This window comes from Narcine bancroftii, chromosome 11 (genome assembly GCF_036971445.1).
Source record: "Narcine bancroftii isolate sNarBan1 chromosome 11, sNarBan1.hap1, whole genome shotgun sequence".
Lineage (NCBI taxonomy): Eukaryota > Metazoa > Chordata > Chondrichthyes > Torpediniformes > Narcinidae > Narcine > Narcine bancroftii.
In genome coordinates, this window is record NC_091479.1 from 16,176,126 (window position 1) to 16,196,817 (window position 20,692).

Below are 20,692 nucleotides of genomic sequence, written 5' to 3' on the forward strand. Positions count from 1 at the left end.
CCAATTGTTACTGAAATATCTTGCTTGAGAAAAATGGTCATTGGCCCATTTCCTTTGGAGTTCTGAAACCGTGCACATAACGAGTCCATGAGGTACGATTAAGACAGGGGTTTTCAAACTTTTTCTTTCCGCCCACATCCCACCTTAAGCAATCCCTAACCCAGAGCACCGATAGCATAGGGAATACTTCAGGTGGTAGGTGAGTGGGAAGAAAAAGTTTGAGCCACTGGTATAGAGGGATATGGGGCAAATGCAGGTGGGTGGGACTAGTGTGGGTGGCATAGGGTAGGTGGGCTGAAGGGCCTATTACATTTTATGTCTTCCTGCAATTTTCAGATTCCTTTCCAACATGTGCCGACCCTATCCCAGACTGCAAGGAAGAATGGTTTCAACGCTGACATGTTGGCTTGGGAGAGGAAGCTGATAAGTGATTTATACTATCTTTCCAGTGCTCGAGGGGCCCACAATGGATTGTCCATGATTGTGACACTAGGGGGGGGGGTGCAGGGGGATCTAATTGTGGACCACACCGGTGACACCATCGGAGAGGGTGGCACCAAATTGATTGTCTATAACATTTTTGTTCAGTGTTTCAGCAGAAATTTATTATTTTTAATAAAAATATCCCTTTTTAAAATAAAAATACACATCAACTCTGTAGTGGAGAGGACCAAGTTCCTTGGAGTTCACTTAAACCATGGTGGACACTCAACATCTGCTCACTTGTCAGGAAGACACAATAGAGACTGCAGTTCCTAAGAAAACTGAAGTGGGCAAGGCTACCGACCACTATTATGTCAATCTTCCAGATTTAGATCTCAGATTTCTTGTCAGAGTATAAAACATGACATCAGATACAACCCTGAGATTCTTTTTCCCTGCGGGCGGGGCAGAATTACCATTTATTGGTGGTGCAAAACTAAAACTGTACACAGCGTAAACATGGAAGCAAAGACTGTAACAGATAATGAATGTAAACAAACTGACTGTACAATATAGAGAGAGAGCAAAAGAAAGTCAATAAAGTACACAAGTAAGAGTCCCTGATTGAGCCTATTGTGGAAGACTCTGACGGTGGAGGGGGAGCAGCTGTTCCTGAACCTGGTGGCATGAGTCTTGTGGCATCGACACTTCTTTCCTGATGACAGCAGCGTGTGCTGGGTGGTGTGGGTCTTTGATGGTCGCCGCTGCTCTCCGACCGCAGCACTCCCTGTAGATGTCCTCAATAGAGGGGATGGTTTTGTCTGTGATGTCCTGGGGTTGCATCCACCATCTTTTTGAAGGCTTTACGCTCAGGGGTCCCCACACCAGACCGAGATGCAGCCGGGCACCACACTTTCCACCCCACCTCTGTCGAAATTTGCCAGGGTTTCTGGTGTCGTACCAAACCTCCTGCAAGAATCAGATTGATTTGTCTCATCTTTATGCTCTATTTCTCCTCTAAAATTCTCTCCCTTCAGCTTTCTTCTGTGAACTTCGACTTGTTGCATTCTCACTGAACATGATTCATTGCATCAGTTCCAGCCCTGACTCATTTCTTTCCTTCTCTTGCAATGTGCAGACTTCGAAAACCACAACTTCTCCATTTGATTCAAGTTCTCGACGCAGGGCCATGGCCATAAAAATGGTCTATTTCACTATTCAAACACACACAGCATTTCACATTGGTGTACTTGCAGTAGAGTGTAAACTCAGAGCCATGATGCACGCGTGCGCGCACACCCACCCACACACACACACACACACACACACACACACACACACACACACACACACACACGCACGCACGCACGCATGCACACACACATACACGCACACACCCACCCACACACACACACACACCCACGCACACACTCCCACGCTCACACACACCCACGCACACACTCCCACGCGCACACACACCCACACACACACACCCACACACACACACACACACACACACACACACACACACACACACACTAAGACCCCTGTTGTCCAGAATTCAAGTAAGCAGCAAAGGGTGGGTGTGTGTGCAACCAAGAAGATAATTAGAGAAAATAAATCGGTCAAACATGTGTAAGTTTAAAATTGGCATTCGTTCACCAATCCGTGCGAAACACAATCTCAAGCAATCAAAAAGTTCACTTACCCAGTCCCAATAGGTGCTGGATAGCAGGGGTTTTACCCTGGTATCTAGATTTTAATTTTTAATCCAGTGTAGTTTGAGATCACAGCCTTTGCACCCTGCAATCGAAAGAGGAACAGGCCATTCAGCCCAGCAAGTCTATGCTGGCTCTTGGTCTAATTCCTGCATCAAACTCATGGCCATCCACTTTTCTTCCAAATCCCGTAGCAGCTCTCAGGGGCCAAAAAAAATTCCCTGAACTTCGAAGTGAAGCAATTCCTCTTTTCACTCTTCACTGGTCGACCACCTCATTTTGAGCCTGTCTTGTTCAATTCTCGGCTCTAAGGAAGCATCTTCCTCATACCGCCCCTCTCAAGCCTACTTACAATTTTCTTTTCTTTGACTGTCATTCTTCTAAATTCTAGCCAACCAAACGCTTCCAATCAGGAGAGATTTATCTCCCAAAGAGCCACTTAGGAGTATCTGTGTTTCCCACCCTCCCAGGAAAATGCCTTCTTCAGTAAGCAGACCAGAATTTTACACAATATGTCAGATGTGGTCTCTCCAACGCCCTGTATAGTTACCAGTAAGATCTCTTTCTTATCTCTTGTTCACAAATTCTCTTGTTCACAAATTCTCTTGTTCACAGATACTCTTGCCCATCATCTTGCAGTAGAAGCTGGGACTGGGTCAGACCGGATTTTCCAGATTCTCTGGCAGCACATTTAAAATTCAAAGTTAATGAGGAATAAAGAAGAGACGAACAGGTAATTTTTGATAGCTTATTCGTTAGTAAATACAGTGTGCTTTATTTATCAAAACAAACAGTTTTAAAGAAAAATGAAGTGGTCGCTGTACATCTGTGGCATTGAAACATGCACACAAAAGCCCACTAAAAGTTTGAGAGTTTTCGAAAAAGTCCAGATTCGGTGGTGGTCCAGATTTTTGGACTTCTACTGCATCGTTATTCCTCGCGGCACCTGTCTGGTTGGGTTTTGTGTACAAGGACAGTGAGGTCTCTTTGAACATAATAAAGGCCAAAAGAACATTGCAAGGAGCAAGAGCTCTTTAAGCCCTGTGGATATAATAGCATAGTATTTAAGTTATTATTCAGAGGTCTGGTCTAATCCGAAGGGATGAGCTCCATGGAAGGTGAGGTCATTAAATACATCTTCATTACAAATAATATCTATGAGTGTTAACTGTTGTTTTCCAACGAAAAAACCATTGGCTTCACCAAATCCGAACCTCCTTTTCGTTTTAAAATATTTTTATTAACATAATAATCCTATAATCAAAGTCTTCTAATATAACAAAAAGCAGGTCATATCATATATCTCTATTTCTATCTTTATGTCACAAATTAATATAAATAAAAATTCAAAAATAATCCATCAATAATTGTTGATTTCTTAAAAATAATTCTGGATAGAAACCAATTGCGTTATATTATACCAACCCCTGGTTGATGCACAGAGTAATATCTGTCTAATTTGATGATATGATCTAAGACAGTTAATGATGAAACCATATATGATCAGTTAATCTCAAAAAAAAGGAATAAAAAAGATCCGAACCTCCGAGGCGATCAGGAACCCTTCAGCGCCCTCGCCACCCTCTCGCATCCTGGTTCTCTTGCCTGGCATTCATTCATCCTGTCTCGAGCCCATCTCCAGCAGTCCGCAGCCCGGGGTGAATCCCTCCTCCGCGGTCCACAGACCGCGTGGGTCATTTGCCTCGAGTCGCCAACAACCTATGCGGCAAAACTGGAGAGATCTTTCCCCCACGTCCTGAAGATGGTGCAGATTTGTTGCCCCCCCACTGTAAATTGCCTGCGGTGTGCAGGGTGGGGGAATCCAGGGAGAGTTGAGGGCAATGTGGAGAGAAGAAAAGAGGTCACATTTACTGTAGGATTGGTCTGAATTGGTGGGCAGCCGACTCTATGGCAATACAAGGCTTGTCAAAGCAGCCGACATTTTAAAAAGAATCATCCAACCCTGGCAACGTTCTTGTCAGCTCTCCCCTGTGATGGAAGCAAGCGTAAATGTCTTAACAGTTTGCTTAGAAGCATTTTAAGCTTGAAAATGGCCAATTTACACATGTGGAGAGATGTTTATGGAGTGGGAAGTTCAGGGAGATGGAAGACTTCACGCTTTTAATCTAATCAATTTCCTTTGGCCTCCGTCGGCCATGATCGAACATAGGTTCTGTGCTCTGGTAGTCAGTGTGGAGGGCACAAGCCAGGGCAGAGCTGATATGGAGATCTGTTTGAGGGAACCACCCCCCCCCATGCTAATGACAAGTCCAAAGGAACAATAAATTTTACGCAGTTTGGTGCCAGTAGCATGGCAGGAGTTGCCGAGCTGGTGCTGGGTACAGCAGTCAGCCGCCTTCGGGACTCCAGAACTTTCCCAGAGCCTTTCCCGTAAGCGGGTGTCCTGGTAAACTTGTACCTCTCACTTTGTTTGTTTTAGATTGGTCACAGTGTTTGAGCTACCGAAAGAAAACAGAGACACACGCCGAGAGCTCTTCAGTTTATACAAATCTTCATTACTAAATCTAAAGCTGATTTCAAACTACAATATGCAAGCCCTTCCCCATTATACTTATCAACACCTGGACTGGTCCCAACTGCCGAAGCGAGGCAACGACCGCACACTTGTAGTAGGTTGTCGGGGCACCGGTAGCAGCTTCTCCACCTCCCCTGACCGGGACGTTGGTTGGACTCTAGAAGTTCTTCTTCTTGCTGAGAGATGTTTCCACCCCTCAGAGAGTCTCAAACTTCAGCAGCGGGACCATGGCTTATATTACCCAAAAATTGTTTGCTCATAGCCCATCACCCTGAATAAATGGTTTACTTATCTTCAAGATCTCCTGACAGTCTGCAACCAACATCTCTGGGCCCCATGGTGTAAATTAGATTATGTCTGCTAATTCACATGCATCTCTGGGCCCCATGGTGGAATTTAGTCATGTTTCATATATTATTCTCAATATTCAGCCTTGCATAAGCAAAAGCATGGTTTAAATCCTCCATTACAGCGGGTAATTACAGCATGGTTTAAATCCTCCATTACAGCGGGTAATTACAGTGGGTAAATTGACCACCGCCAGTGGGCTGATATCGCCTCCAACCGTGCATCTTGGCACCTCACAGTTCGGCGGGCAGCAACCTCCTTTGAAGAAGACCACAGAGCCCACCTCACTGACAAAAGACAAAGGAGGAAAAACCCAACACCCAACCCCAACCAACCAATTTTCCCTTGCAACTGCTGCAACCGTGCCTGCCTGTCCCGCATCGGACTTGTCAGTCACCAACGAGCCTGCAGCAAACGTGGACATATCCCTCCATAAATCTTCGTCCGCGAAGCCAAGCCAAAGAAGAAACAGCGGGTATAGCCACAGGGCAGTGAAGGTTTGAAATCTTTTCCGAGATGAGTTACCATCCATAGTTAATGAGTCTCATCTGCCCAGAGCAACTAGTTTCAAGGCGCCAATGGCCCTCCTTTGTCCCTTTTCCTGTCAGTGAGAGCAGCTCTACAGGGCATAAGAACCGGGCCCCACGAGCCGAAACTACAGGAGCACAAGGTCACATCAAAGTCCGTGCCTGAAGACCGTTAAAGCAACAAAGTGGACGTCAATTCACAGGACCATAGGACGATGACTGGGGTCTCCCTCTTCCCCCATCGACCTGCTCTGCCAGGATCATTGTCTGACGAGGGCCCGCAAAATCATCGAGGACCCTTCCACACCGCACACAGCATCTTTCAGCCTGCTCCCGCTGGGGAAGAGATCCAGGAGGATCTGAGCCAGGGTTAAAAGGTCAGTATTCGGCTGCAGAAAGGGAGGAAGTTGTGGAGGGATTGAGGCGGTGTGGCTGGAAGTCACAAATAGGAAGGGAGTAATCACTGTACTGGGAGTAGTCTACAGGGCCCCAAATAGCCCTCGGGACATTGAGAAACAGATTAGCAGGCAGATTTTGGAATGAAACACAAGTAAACAGGGTTGTTGTTACGGGAGATTTCCAACATCCCAAATATTGACTGGCACCTCCTTACCACAAGAGGGGTAAATGCAGCAGAGTTTGTCAGGAGTGTCCAAGAAGGATTCCTGACACAGTTTGTGGACTGGCCGACTGGAGGAGAGGCCATTACTGGATCTAGTGCCTTTCAGCGGGGGGGCATTTCGTTGATGGAGAGCACAACTCCCTGAGCTTACGTACAGCTATGGCCAGGATAAAAGCAGGCAAAATTGGGGAAGGGCTAATTACAATGGGATGAGATGGTGGGGGGGTGGGGGGAGTAAATTAGGAACAGGTGCTCTCAGAGGATGTTTACGGACCACTTGAGCGGGGTTCTGGATAGGCTTGTCCTGCTCATGGGAGGAAAAGGGAACTGTGGCTGATAATGCAGGTGAGGCAGCTGGTTAAGAGGAAGAAGGAAGCAGACATTAGATTTATGAAGCAAAAAACAGGAAGGACTTGTGAGAATTAATATGTTAGGCAGGAGGGAGCTTAAGAAAGGACTTTTGAGAGCGAGTAGGCCTTGGGAAATAGGACTGAGGAAAACCCCAAGGCTTATGCGAAGAACAGGATGACAAGAGTGAGGGTGAAGCCAGTTAAGAATCAAGTAGGAAGCATGTGCCTGGACGTGGAGGATGTTCGGGAGGGCCTAAAGGAATACCTTGCTTCAGTATTCACCAGAGAAAAGGACTTTAGTCAAGGTGAGGTCAGAGGTCAGAATAGAACAAGCTTGTATGCTGGATCAGGTTAAGTCAGAATATATTGTCATGAACAAGTCATAAAATTCGGTGTTTCGCGGCAGCGCCACAATGTAAACGTTCATATTATGACCATCTCACATATATATATATATATATATATATATATATATATATATAAACAATAGTTCACGAAAAGTAAGGCAGTGTCTTTGGTTCACTGATCGTTCAGGAAGCTGATGACAGAGGGGAAGAAGCCGTCCTTGCACCACTGGGTGCTCGTCTTCAGGCTCCTGTACCTTTTCCCCTGACTGGCCTGGGGGGGGGCTGCTTTTTTAAGACGCTGCCTCATGTAGATGTCCTCGACTAGAGGGCATATTTTAGGAATACAGGGAAGGGCATTTATGACAGAAATGAGGAGAATTCTTTTTTAACCCAGAGAGTTGTGGATCTGCGGAATGCATTGCCACAGAGGGTGGTGGGGGCAGATTCGCAGGATAGATTTAAGAGAGAGATGGATAAGGCTCTTGTGTGCAGGGGAGTTGAGGGTTATGGGGATAAGGCTGGGATTGGTTATTGAAAGGGAAAGATCAGCCATGATCCGATAAATGGTGGTGCTGGCTCGAAGGGCCAATTGGCCTACTCCAGCTCCTACCGTCTATTGTCTATTGATGGAGTTCAGATTTATTGTCAGAGGACATACATGGCATCACATACAACCCTGAGATTATTCTCAGGCAGTTTCTGCATATCGGTTGTGTAAAAATAGCTATGTATACAAAAAAAAAGAAATGTAAACAATCTGACTGTGCTATTTCAGAAAAAAAATAAATATTCAGTATTAAATAATGTGCAAAGAGTCCTTTAATGAGTCCCTAATTGAGTTTGGTGTTGAGGGGTCTGACGGTGAAGGGGGAGCAGCTGTTCCTGAACCTGATGGTGCGAGTCTTGGGGCACCTAGACCTCTTTCCTGATGGCAGCAGCGAGAACAGAGTTTGTGCTGGGTGGTGAGGGTTTTTGATGACTGCCGCTGCTCTCCGACGGCAGCATTCCCTGCAGATGGTGGGATGGGTTTTGCCTCTAATGCCCTGGGCTGTGTCCTGGGGCTTTCCGCTTAGAGCTATTGGTCTCCCCATGCCAGGCCATGATGCAGCCGGTCAGCCCACTTTTCACCACACCTCTGTAGTAGTTTTACAGGGCTTCCGATGTCATGCCAAACCTCTGCAAAGTCCCTGAGGAAGTAGAGGCGCTGACCTGCTTTCTTCACGACGCAATAGGGTCCTATCGCATGGACGACTCTGCTTCTACCTGCTGAATAATGAGCTTTACCCCCACTTGCCCGCAATAGGCCCAACCTCCTCCCATCCATGAAATTGTCCGAGTGTTTCTTAAAGGAAGTTGATGTACCTGCGTCCACCACGTTGTCTGGTGGCTCGTGCCATGTTCCTACCACCCTCTGACTGAAGAAGTGAACTTCCTTAATCCCACTCTATGAAACAGGCTGTCACTATTCACCTCATCTATGCCCCTCATTATCTTATAAGATCCCCTCTCAGCCTCCTATGTCCAAATCAGAATTTTGCACCACTTTAATAGCACAAATATTGCTATAAATTTACATTTAAATCGAATAGATTAGTGCAAATATAAGAGAAAGTGAGATGGCAGAGGGGAAGAAGCTGTTTGTGTAATGAGGCTTTTTCAAACTCCTGTACCTCCTTCATGATGGTAGCAGAGTGAAGGGGGCATGCCCTGGGTGGTGGGGGTCCTTGAGGATAGAGGCTGCTTTCTTAAGGCACCGCCTCTTGTAGATGTCCTCAATGGAGTGAAAACTGATGCCCGTGATGACCCTGGCAGAGTTTACAACTCCCTGTGGTTTTTCTTGTCCTGACCATTGGCAACCAGCCAGAATGCTCTCCATGGTACACCTGTAGATGACCTACTGAATCACCTCAAACTCCTCACGATGTAGAGCCGCTGGCGAGCCTTCTTTGTAATGGAGGTCCCAGGACAGATCCTTAGAGATGTTGACCCAGGAACATGAAGCTCTCAGTCCTATTCACTGATGACTCTTCGATGAGGACCAGTTGATGTTTTTCTGATTTCCTCTCGAAGTCTACAACCACCTCTTCAGCTTTGCTAATATTGTGTGCAAGGTTCTTGGTGGGACCACTCGACCAGCTGAACTCTGCCTTACCATATATATTCCTCCAACTGATGCTTATCCAAACTTTTACCATATAACCATATAACCATTTACGGAGCGGAAGCAGGCCATGTTGGCCTTTCAAGTCCGCACCGGTTCACTGATTTACCTGCATAACAATTGGCTATTTTTAAGCAACATTTATCACACAATTACACATCTTAAGCAATCACCTGACCGGCTGCCTTTACATGTACTCGTACTCTTTCAACAATCAACCACTGTTAGACAATTGTCTATTTTAAACAACCTTTCTTTCTTTGGCTTGGCTTCGCGGACGAAGATTTATGGAGGGGGTAAATGTCCACGTCTGCTGCAGGCTCGTTGGTGACTGACAAGTCCGATGCGGGACAGGCAGACACGGTTGCAGCGGTTGCAGGGGAAAATTGGTGGGTTGGGTGTTGGGTTTTTCCTCCTTTGCCTTTTGTCAGTGAGGTGGGCTCTGCGGTCTTCTTCAAAGGAGGTTGCTGCCCGCCAAACTGTGAGGCGCCAAGATGCACGGTTTGAGGCGAGATCAGCCCACTGGCGGTGGTCAATGGGGCAGGCACCAAGAAACAATCTACTAAATCCACGTGTTAATTGTATTACAAAGATCCACTTTAGGCAATGCCAGTGAACCTCAGTCAATGGAATCCAATTGACCAAGCCCGGGGCGGGGGTTGGGGGGGGTGGGGGTTCTTTTGCAATTCTTTATTCCCTATGATTTTTCAAGGCCACCAAAGATCTCTCATTTTTTTTACATCGAACTTCAGTGATTTTTCTGTTCTGAAGTATCTCCCTACCTTCACACAGGAACAACCAAAACTCCAAATATCGCAAGTTTAGAAGTGCGGTATGTAAGGTCGTCCTTATTCGTTAGCCCATTATTCACGGATCGCCTGCAGTTCAGTGTAGAAAATAACTAGGGTCCGGGGGGGGGGGGGGGGGGGCGGTGGAGGTAAACTATCGGAACGGGAATGTCTCCCGCACTCCCGTTCCAACCTTTTTGCATGGCATGCGTTCTGGGAAATTGGGAATAATTTCCTGGAACTCAGCAGCCATGTTAAAAACATAATTGCCTTCGCGACTGACTTGGCACATTTTTTTGCACTAAGGCCCACTGTGAATATTTATTTTTCACTTCTTTTATATTTGTTACTTTTGTTTTCTCTTCTGAAGGGAAGGGTTTTTTTTACACAAGATTCAAGATTACTTTATTGTCACGAGTGCATTATTACACGGAGTTTGTTTTCGTCTAACATAAGGCAGACACATTCACCATCGGGCCAAAATTACCTGATTCGCAGAAAAACAAGAGTCCCCGAGTGTCCGTGGATTTGCCACAGCCCCCGTAGGCCAAACCATCAGCGGCCCGAGCTCCACATTCAACCTTTCGACATGATCAGGAGCCCTCCAGCCTCACGGTTCCGATACCTGGCGCCCAATCTTGAGCCAGTCTCCAGCCTCGACCGCAGCCTGGGAGAGTCCCTCGCCCTGGGTCGCCGACAGCCCCACCTTTTAACCTACAGACCCTCACTTGTCCGCCACCTTGGTCTCCATCACGAGGTTCACCTTCCCCGCTGTTTCTTCTACCCACTTTCTGGTGCCCCTGTGCCAGTCGTCTGCCTCCCCGGGGCCTGCAGCCCCTCATGGCTGCTGCCAGTCATGGGCGCGGCCACCTCGAGCACAGAACCCGCGGTTGCAGAATCTCTAAATAAAGCCACCGTCTGCTCCACTGCCAGACCATTTAATGCGGAGCTGACGGTGGTTGGACCCTGCGGGAGCACTGTGTCTCCGCTCCCTGCATTCCACAGGCGCGCGCTCGCAACAGGGCTGCTGTTAAAGAAACTCAGACAGCATCACCATCTTTTAAAAATTTTAGGTACCTGACGGTAGGGGGTTCACTGTGATGGAGGCTGAAACATAAGAGGCATTGAAGAGACTCTTACACAGGCATATGGTTGAAAGATGGATTAAAGAAAAATAGAGGGCTACGAGGTGGGAGAGATTTTGGGTTTTTTTAAGATAGGAAGGGGATGAGCCAGGAGGGAGAATGAAAACTTGGCTGAACGGTCCACCACCAACAATCTCGCACTCAATGTCACCAAAATGAAGGAGCTGATTATTGATTTCTGGACGGGAAAGCCAGAGGTGTACGATCCAGTAATCTTTGGGGGACCAGAGGTGGGTAGGGTGAGCACATTTAAGTTCTTGGGAGTCACTATCTCGCAGGATCTTTCCTGGACCCAGTACACCAATGGCGTTGCGCAGAAAGCACGTCAGCGCCTCGACTTCCTCAGGAGGTTCACTAGAAATCCTGGCAAATTTCTACATAGGTGGGGTGGAAAGTGCGCTGACCGGCTGCATGGTGGCCTGGCACGGGGACACCAAGAGATCTAAGCGGAAAGCCCCCATGAAAAGGTAGTGGGCACATCCCGGGACATTAGAAGCAAAACCCTCCCCCACTATCGAGAACATGTACGGGGAACGCTGCCGTCGGAGAGCAGCGGGAATCATCGAGGATCCGCAGCACCCAGCCTGCGCTGTGTCCTCCCTGCTGCCACCAGGTCCAGGAACAGCTGCTCCCCCTCCACCATCAGACTCCTCAACAACAAACTCAATCAGGAACTAATTTAAGGACACTGACTTGTGCAGTTTAATTATTTTTCTCTCGGTATTGCACAGTTTGTTTACATTTGTTATCTGTTTACAGCTCTTTCTTTGTTTACATGCTTTACGCTGTGTACAGTTTATTTTTTGCACTACCAATTAGTGGTAATTCTGCCGCACCCGCAAGAAAAAGGTTGTAACTGATATCGTGTATGTTCTCTGACAATTAATCTGAAATCTTAATATAAATTAGCATTACAATAAAGGCTGAAGGCCCTGTACTGTGCTGTCGTGTTCTTATATGTTTTGTGTCCAAATATTCCTCCAATATTTGATATTTTCTGATACTCTGTGACGCCCTTAATTTTGGCTGCTCCAGCGATGCAAGTGTCGCCACTACCACAATGCTGTTACAGCGCCAGCGATCGGGATTGAGCTTGAAATAAGGCACTGTCTGTAAGAAGTTTGTATGTTCTGTGTGGGTTTTCCCCGGGGGAGGGGGCTCCTGTTTCCTTCCATTGCAGGTGTAATTGGGTGGGCCGAAATGGCCTGTTCCTGTGTTGTACGTCTACATTTTAAATTTGAATTTAAAACCGAGCTGGGAAGGGTCCTTCTTGACTGTGAAAAAGGGGCACAGAACCGAAGCACTGACGGCCAGTCTCCCAAAGCCAGCTTGGGGAACACCATCTCACCTTCCATCCGGGACTCGATATGGAATTCTACCACGTCAGATACCTTGACTTCCGTCTCTTGGTGTTTTTTTTCTTTTATTCTCTCCAAGCAGTGGAGGCCCCACCCAAACCGACTTCCCCGCATGTCTTCCTAACCTACATTTTACAACGCCCACGTTCGTTTTGACTGCAAGTTCCCTTATACTTGGGACAAGGTGAAAAGCTTCATCCATGAGCAAAGAAAAAAAAATCAGTTCTGCGAATAAGGTGACACAAAACACCAAAAATGAACCCACGACAAATTTTCAGGCTACCAGGATATTAGTAAGGAATTGCTGGATTTCTCGGCCACTTGTATGACTTTTAACGTAAAACTCGTTTCAAGCTTTCGTCGTTTTGCTGGAGGGTCCGAGATAAACACCCGCCTTCCGGCAATGACCAGGATGATGGGGTGGGGGGGGAGGGTTACGCCCGATATATGATAAAACCATGAAAAATCAGAAGGTCGCCTTATACGCTAAACTATACGGTATTCACCCTTGGATAAAGAAAACTATTGATAAATTCTTGATTGTTCACTTGAACATTAGGGCTGCAGGGGGGCAGAACTTCTGTAGAACCTGTGTCTGAAATCTCCTTTCTGGCACAATTGACTTTGGCAGCCACTTGTGATCGCGTGATTGCGGCGTGTGTGGCAACCACAGACTCTTGCCTAGACCCAGCCCGCCCTCCCGATGGCCAGCGCAGACTCTCACCCAGGCCCAGCCAAGCTCCCAACGCCCCGGCCTTCATTCCATCCGTGCTGCTGATGCCCCGACCGCAGACTCTTGGCCAGGCCCCAGCTGCTCACCTTCCCATCCGAGCTCCGGTACCCCGCCCCCCGAGCAATGCAGGTATATACCATGGTCAAAAGTAGTATGCGTATAATAGTCAAAATCCTAAATTTTACCCTAAAAATTAGTCCATAAAATTCAACTATTACACGAGACACATTAAGTATATTTTTCATTATAAAAGAAAAAGTGTATATCATGGCTATTGTGATTTATGGTGTGAAAAATAAAAAATTAAAAAAAAAAAAGTATATTTTTCATTACTGAAACTAGTCCAATTTAGCAGTTTATAAACTACATACATGAATTGGCGTAGCAATTGGCATGGTGTAGCAGTTAGCGCAACGCCTTTACGGTGTTAGTGATCAGGACCCGGGTTCGAATCCAGCTTTGTCCGTAAGGAGTCTGAACGTTCTCCCCGTGTCTGCATGGATTGTCCCCAGGGGTCTCTGGTTTTGTCCTGCAATGGGGGTGTAGGTTAATTGGGTATAAATTTGGCGGCACTGACTCATGGGCCAAAATGTTACTGTGCTGTATATCTAAAATTTTAAATATTATTATGGACATTATTGATTAATATTTATGTGTTATATAGTCAGAATAATGTGAATTATTTTGTAACCACCTAAGAATACACGTAGTAACTGTTGTGCACCACTGTGGGGCGTATGTATATGTGAGTGTTGAACAGTTTCCTGAGATGGTGGAATGCCTCAGTAAGTAAAGTCTCTTTTGTTATTTGAATCTTCCATCTCAAAGTTATTTAAGAAGCTTCCCAAGTAACTCAGAGACATTACATATGTAAAATATTTGTAACACAATGTGTTTGCAAGATCTTTTCATGGCTTGTGGCTCTCAAACATAAGTTTATTTTAAGTGGTCCTTACATTAAACAAGTTTGGCCACCCCTGATCTATTCTAAATCAGTCTACAGTGTAGAGCCAATGCTTGGAGCATTGAGTGTTGGCCAGGGAAGGATTCCACTCCCATCTCTATCAAGTTCTAGTGTTGTAATTTCTTCTTTCCCTGGACGAATTCTGAAGTTTCTATCATCTCCCGACCCTCTCCTCCCAATCCAGTGACGGATAATTCCTTGGAAGTGGTGATTCAGGCAATGGTGGCATTTTGCACACTTGCCTTCTCTGGGTGGGGCATTGTGTGCAAATGTTTGGACGTCACCATCCATCTGTGCAAGGCACTTGGGGTGCTTGTGCAGTCCTGGTCACCAGTTACAGCAGGGAAATCAAGTGGTTGGGATCAGTGCACAGGAGATTCACCAGGATGTGGCCAGGACTGGAGGACTTGAGTTGGAGCGAGATGTTAGATATTAAATTTATATTGAGACAAATTTTTAAATTTAGACAGACAGCACGGTAACAGACCATTTCGGCCCACAAGTCCGTGCCACCCAACTTATGCCCAATTAACCTATATCCCCACAGACAGACAGACGGACAATACATATGCAGGACAAGTATTCATATTTTCAGGTATGAGCTGCTTTATATCTGTTCTTGGCAACGTCTGACCACATACGTCCGTGATCTCATAATTATTCAGTTGCCGTGAGCAAGTGCGCAGCAATTTAGAAAAAGCAAGCGCAAGCTATAGGAAATTGTGCACTCTATACCCGCACTGATCCCACTGCCCTGCACTCTCCCCATAGCCCTGTATCAATCCCCACACTGATCCCACGGCCCGCTCTCTCCCCACAGCCCCGTGTCGGTCCCCACCCTGATCCCACTGCCCTGTATCGGTCCCCACACTGATCCCACTGCCCCGTTCTCTCCCTGCAACCCCGTGTCGGTCCCCACACTGATCCCACTGCCCCGTTCTCTCCCTGCAACCCCGTGTCGGTCCCCACACTGATCCCACTGCCCTGTTCTCTCCCCCCCAGCCCCGTGTTGGTCCCTACTTACAAATAAAAAGTTTACAGGTACACTACAATATCCTATATAGCGTTGCTTAGTATATAATACAATGTTCACACACATCCACATCGCATAATGCCTAATTTCACAGAATTAATTGTGGACATTAACCAGAGCTAATATTGGGTGGGGGGGGGGGGGGGGGTGGAAACTGGAGATTGATAATAAATTTAAGCAAGAACATCTGCAGGTGAAGGGGCTGAGTGCAATACTCAAATGTGCTGGAGAAATTGAACAGGCAAAGTAAAGGGATAACTAGTTTTGACCTGGGTCCTTCATCAGATACCTGACGAAGGGCTGGGCCTGAAACGTTGGTCACCTTTTACCGACAGGAAGCCTGACAAGAATCTCATTCAGGAAACCCCACAAAATCTTGAACACAAAAGTAATTAACTTGCATAGACCTTCAAAAAGAATTGTTTATGGGTCCATTGCTGTTTGTCATATACATTAATGATCTGGAGGATGGGGCGGTAAACTGGATTAGTGAATATGCAAATGATGCTAAAATAGGTGGATTTGTGGAACATGAAGAAGGTTTTCAAAGATTGCAGAGGGCTTTGGACTGCTTAGAAGAGTGGGCTGAAAGATGGCAGATGGAGTTTAATGCTGATAAGTGTGAGATGCTTCATTTTGGTAGGAATAATCAAAACAGGACATACGTAGTAAACGGGAGGGCATTGAGGAAAGCAGTGGAGCAGAAAGATCTAGGAACAACAGTGCATCATTCCCTGAAGGTAGAATCTCATGTGGATAGGGTGGTGATGAAAGCTTTTGGTATGCCGGCCTTTATCAATCAATGAATAGAATACAGGAGTTGGGAAGTGACGTGGAGACTGTTCAAGGCTTTGGTGAGGCCAAATTTAGTGTACTATGTGCAGTTCTGGTCACCGAATTATAGGAAGGATATCAACAAGGTAGAGAGAGTGCAGAGAAGATTTACAGTTACCTGGGATTCAGCATTTAGATTACAAAGAAAGACTGAGCAAATTAGGTCTTTATTCTTTGGAGCGTAGAAGGTTGAGGGGGTATTTGATAGAGTTATTTAAGATTAAGAGAGGGATAGACAGAGTTGATGTGGATAGGCTTTTTCCCTTGTGAGTAGGAGAGATTGAAACAAGAGGTCATTAGGTAAGGGGCAAATGTTTAGCAGTAACACGAGGGGGAATCTTCTTCACTCAGAGAGCGGTGGCTGTGTGGAATGAGCTTCTGGGAGAAGTAGTGGTGGCAGGGTCCATTGTGTCATTTAAGGAAAAATTGAACAGGTATCTGGATGGGAGGGGAATGGAAGGTTATGGGCAAGGTGCAGGAGGAGAGCACTTAGTTCGGTGCGGACTAGAAGGGCCAAAATGGCCTGTTTCCGTGCTGTAATTGTTATATTTTATTGTTAATGTAACAGTAACAGTGGCTGCTCTGACAAGGTTAGGCAGCTACGATGACAAGATAAGATAAGATAGCTGAACAACTGGCAGAGATCCATCTGGCCATGACAATGGACCCTGGAGATATTGACTTGAAAATGGTCACGGGAGGAGAGATAACAGCTGCAAAATTGCTGCCTCCAGTCTTGAGAGGTGAGAAAAAGATAGTGTGGAGCATCTGGTCCAACTAAATATGAGGGCAGCTTGGGATCCACATTAAACAAAATAAATTGGGCACCACGGTTAGTATAGCGGTTAGCGCCACTCCAGCCAAACTGCCTGTAAAGAGTTTGTACGCTCTCCCTGTGTCTGCTTGGGTTTGTGGGTTAATTGATCACAAAGGTGTAATTGGACGGCCCGGGCTCATGCTGTTTCCGTGCTGTAGGTCGAAAAGAATTTTTAGCTTAAAAAGGTTAAGGTAAGAATCACGCAGAGATCTCTCCTCACCTCAACTGCCTCCACAGACTAGAGCAGCCAGTCACCACGGGGGCACAGCACACTGAGGGTTCACAGACTGAAATCATTAAATATTTTGAATGCTTTTTATGTAGTTGTTTGGAAAGAGGCCTGGAAGAAACCAACTAAACTGGACTGCCTCACAGGGAAAGGGTCCCACAAACTCTGAGCAGAGACCGTCGCCAAAAAATAAGATCGAGGATGGTCGCTCTAGAATGATGATCTGTGCCGATGGCTGTAGCGATTCCCCACAAGAACTGTCCATAGCTCCAGTGTGGGGGTGGGGGGCTCTGAACGTAGAGACCGGCAATGCAGAGGGCTGCAGGTTCCAGCCGAGGACTGGAGCGCGTTTCGGTTACCCCAGCAGAGGGGGAGGCAGCAAATGGCGGCGAGCATGTCAGATTCCCTGCAGAGGATGCGCACGTTACCCAGCACGGAGGCATCATTCAGATCCAACACTCCTATAAACGGCTTCAGATTCAGAGTATTCTGTGGAAGTGAGGCACCATCTTACCCTATCAGATCCTTGTTGATCAGTGGGATAACCCGTCTCCCTTGTAACTGAGTTTGTACTAACAGGAAGTTGTGATAATAATAATACACTGAATTAGGGAAGAAACTTTATACATATTAAATTCTGTGCACAGTATAAGAATTGCCTGCGACCAGTGAACTTGGAGGAATAAGAAGTGAGATTGGACTGTGAATCAAATAACTTTTCTGAACTTACACACACAAACACACACACACACACACACACACACACACACACACACACACACACACATATTACACACATGTGGGCTTAGAATTAGAAGGGGGTTAAGTTAGGTTAGTTAAGTCAATAGTGATAAGTTAAAGTGTGATTCTGTTTTCATGCTTAAAGATAATTAAAAGCAACTTTTGTTTAAGTAACCACTGGTCTTGGAGAATATCTATTGCTGCTACGTTTGAGGTCCTCTGGCCTGGTAACAGTACCATCAGATGTTCGCCGAGAACATGGTGAATGGGTACCCAGAGGAAGGCACACTAGAAGCCGTAAACATCACGCTCACAGCCTATGGTGACCCCGTAATTAAACAACTAGGAAGTGTCACATTCTTCGTGGCTCACGCCGACGGACCAGCAATCCTAGGCCTGAATAGTTGTCAGGAATCACAGCTAATCTGTGTAAACAATGAGACCATGGAGAAGGAAATGTCCAAGAGGATCAATAGCGACACCCCACTTGAGCAACACCCTCCGATCACAAGCAAGTCTGGACTCATGGACGTGTACCCCGAATGCCTTGATGACACAGTCGGGTGCTTCGGAAATTTTGAATACCACATAACCATAGACCCAGAATGCAGACCAATAATCCATGTTCTACTGAAACTGCCAATAGAGCTGAAACAAAGGCTAGCAGGAGCTCGAAGAAATGGAAGAAAAACCAATGGTAGTGAAAGTGGGTGAACTCCATTGTAATAAAGGAAAAACTGAATGGCCGCCTGAGGATATGTCTGGACTCAAAAGACAAACCAAGCAGTAAAAAGAGATCGCTATCCAACTCCACTTCTGGAAGACATCACTTCGGAACTAGCGGGATCCAAAATCTTTAGTAAACTAGATGCAAAGAATGGGTATTGGAACGCGAAGCTGGACGAAAAATCGACACTCCTCACAATGTTTACTCCATTCGGCTGGGACAAGTTCCTGCGCTTACCTTTTGGCCTAAACGTGAGCCAAGACGTCTTGCAGCAAAAGGATAGATGAGACCTACAGGGGATGCAAGGGCGCTGTCGGCATCGCAGACGACATCCAGATCTTTGACAGAGACGGGAAACCCACAATCTCCACCTACATGAGGCCATGGAGAGAACAAGAGGGGCCGGCATCAAACTCAATGCAGACAAATGCATCATTGAGGAGAAGGAGAGCCAATTCTTCGGCATGGTGGACACACCTGAAGGGGTCAGGCCAAGCCCAGAGAAGGTAGCAGCCATTGCTGAAGTGACCACCCAATGGACATAAAGGAACTAAGAAGCTTCCTCGGCCTGGTCCAATATATGAGTTCCTTCACCCCAGACAAGTCAGACCACACAGTCAACCTCAGAGAGTTGCTGAAAGATGATGTGGAGTCTCAGTGGTCACCATCGCATCAACAAAATTTCGACAAGCTTAAGGAAGTGATCTGCAAAGAAATAGAACTGAGCTACTACGACAGAGAAAAAAAAGCTGTCACTTGTTAGACGCTTCCATCAGAGGCCTCGGGGCAGCCTCGGTGCAGGAAGGAAAGCCGATAGCGTTTGCCTCAAAGGCCCTGACAACAGCAGATACCCGATAGGCCGAGATCGGAAGGGAGTTGTTGGCAGTCGTATATGGATGCAAAATGCTCCACAAGTTCCTCTATGGGAGACAGTTTGTGGTGCAGAGTGATCATCGCCTGCTGGAACACATCCAGAAAAACGAACCTCCGCAAGGCACCAGCCAGATTACAGAGTCTACTCCTCCGGCTCCAATGTTATGACTTCACCTTGAAGTAAAGGCCAGGGAAGGAAATGGTGCTCGCCGATGCCTTGACACGTCTTTCCCCAAACAAAAAATACAAAATAAAAGACATGGAGATCAAGGTACATCACCTCGTCAGTGTGACCAGTAACAAGCTAAAGCTCATTAAAGAAGAAACCGCAAAGGACGAGGTGTTGCAGCTGCTCTCACAACAGGTGAGGCAAGGATGGCCAGAAAGGATAAAACAGGTGCAGCCTACAATATGTCAGTATTGGTCTGTCAGGGACGACATATCCCTGGAGAACAGAGATAATGCAAAAAGAAATTCTCCAGAAAATACACCAAGGCCACATGGGAATGGAGAAATGCAAACTCAGAGCAAAGTCAACAGTTGACTGCACAGGCATGTATAAGGACATTAAAAAAAAATGGTGGCTACATGTCCAGCAGGCCAGAAATACACAACAAAAGGAAGAGATGATTCCCTCTGAAATACCCGCCAGACTCCCGTCTGTGGGAGCAGACATATTCACTGAAAACCAGGAGTGGGACCTGCTATAACTCCAAATTCCCCTTCATCAAGAAAGCGAAGGACCTGAGAGCACCAACCATCACTGTTGCAGTACAAGCACTCTTCACGGGACAGGGGAGACACGAACAAGTGATATGTGACAATAAGGCCCAATTCACATCGTGTGAATTCAGAGAAATAGCTGCAGAATATGGGTTCACCATCACGACGTCATCACCACATTACAAGTGCCACGGATTCATTGAGAGGCAGATGCATACAATTAAATGCACTCTCACGAAGTGTCGAGAGTCAAAGGAAGACCCTTACCTCACTCTTCCGTCACTGCAAGCCACACCCTTGAGGGCGAAGTCCCCAGCAGAGCTTCTGAATGGCAGAAAGTACAAGACAACCCTACCAAGCAAAAGCTATCCACCAGTCAACCAAGAGGAAATAAGAAGAAAGTTGGTTATCATACATTGTCCTGGTAAACTTGTACCTCTCACTTTGTTCGTTTTAGATTGGTCACAGTGTTGGAGCTACCGAAAGAAAAGAGAGACACACGCTGAGAGCAGTTCAGTTTATACAAATCTTTATTACTAAATCTAAAGCTGATTTCAAACTACGATATGCAAGCCCTTCCCCATTATACTTATCAACGCCTGGACTGGTCCCAACTGCCGAAACGAGGCAACGACCGCACACTTGTAGTAGGTTGTCGGGGCACCGGTAGCAGCTTCTCCACCTCCCCCGACTGG

General features: G+C 46.4%; 1 long non-coding RNA gene across 1 annotated transcript; it reads right to left on the reverse strand.

Moving 5' to 3' along the window:
- Positions 1-531: 531 nt before the first annotated feature.
- LOC138746316 (uncharacterized) lies at positions 532-20,466 on the reverse strand. The gene is made up of 4 exons (XR_011346862.1): positions 20,265-20,466; positions 3,685-3,939; positions 2,132-2,820; positions 532-1,392 (listed from the first exon to the last, which is right to left on the reverse strand). It is a non-coding gene; the product is annotated as an uncharacterized lncRNA (long non-coding RNA).
- Positions 20,467-20,692: the final 226 nt, after the last annotated feature.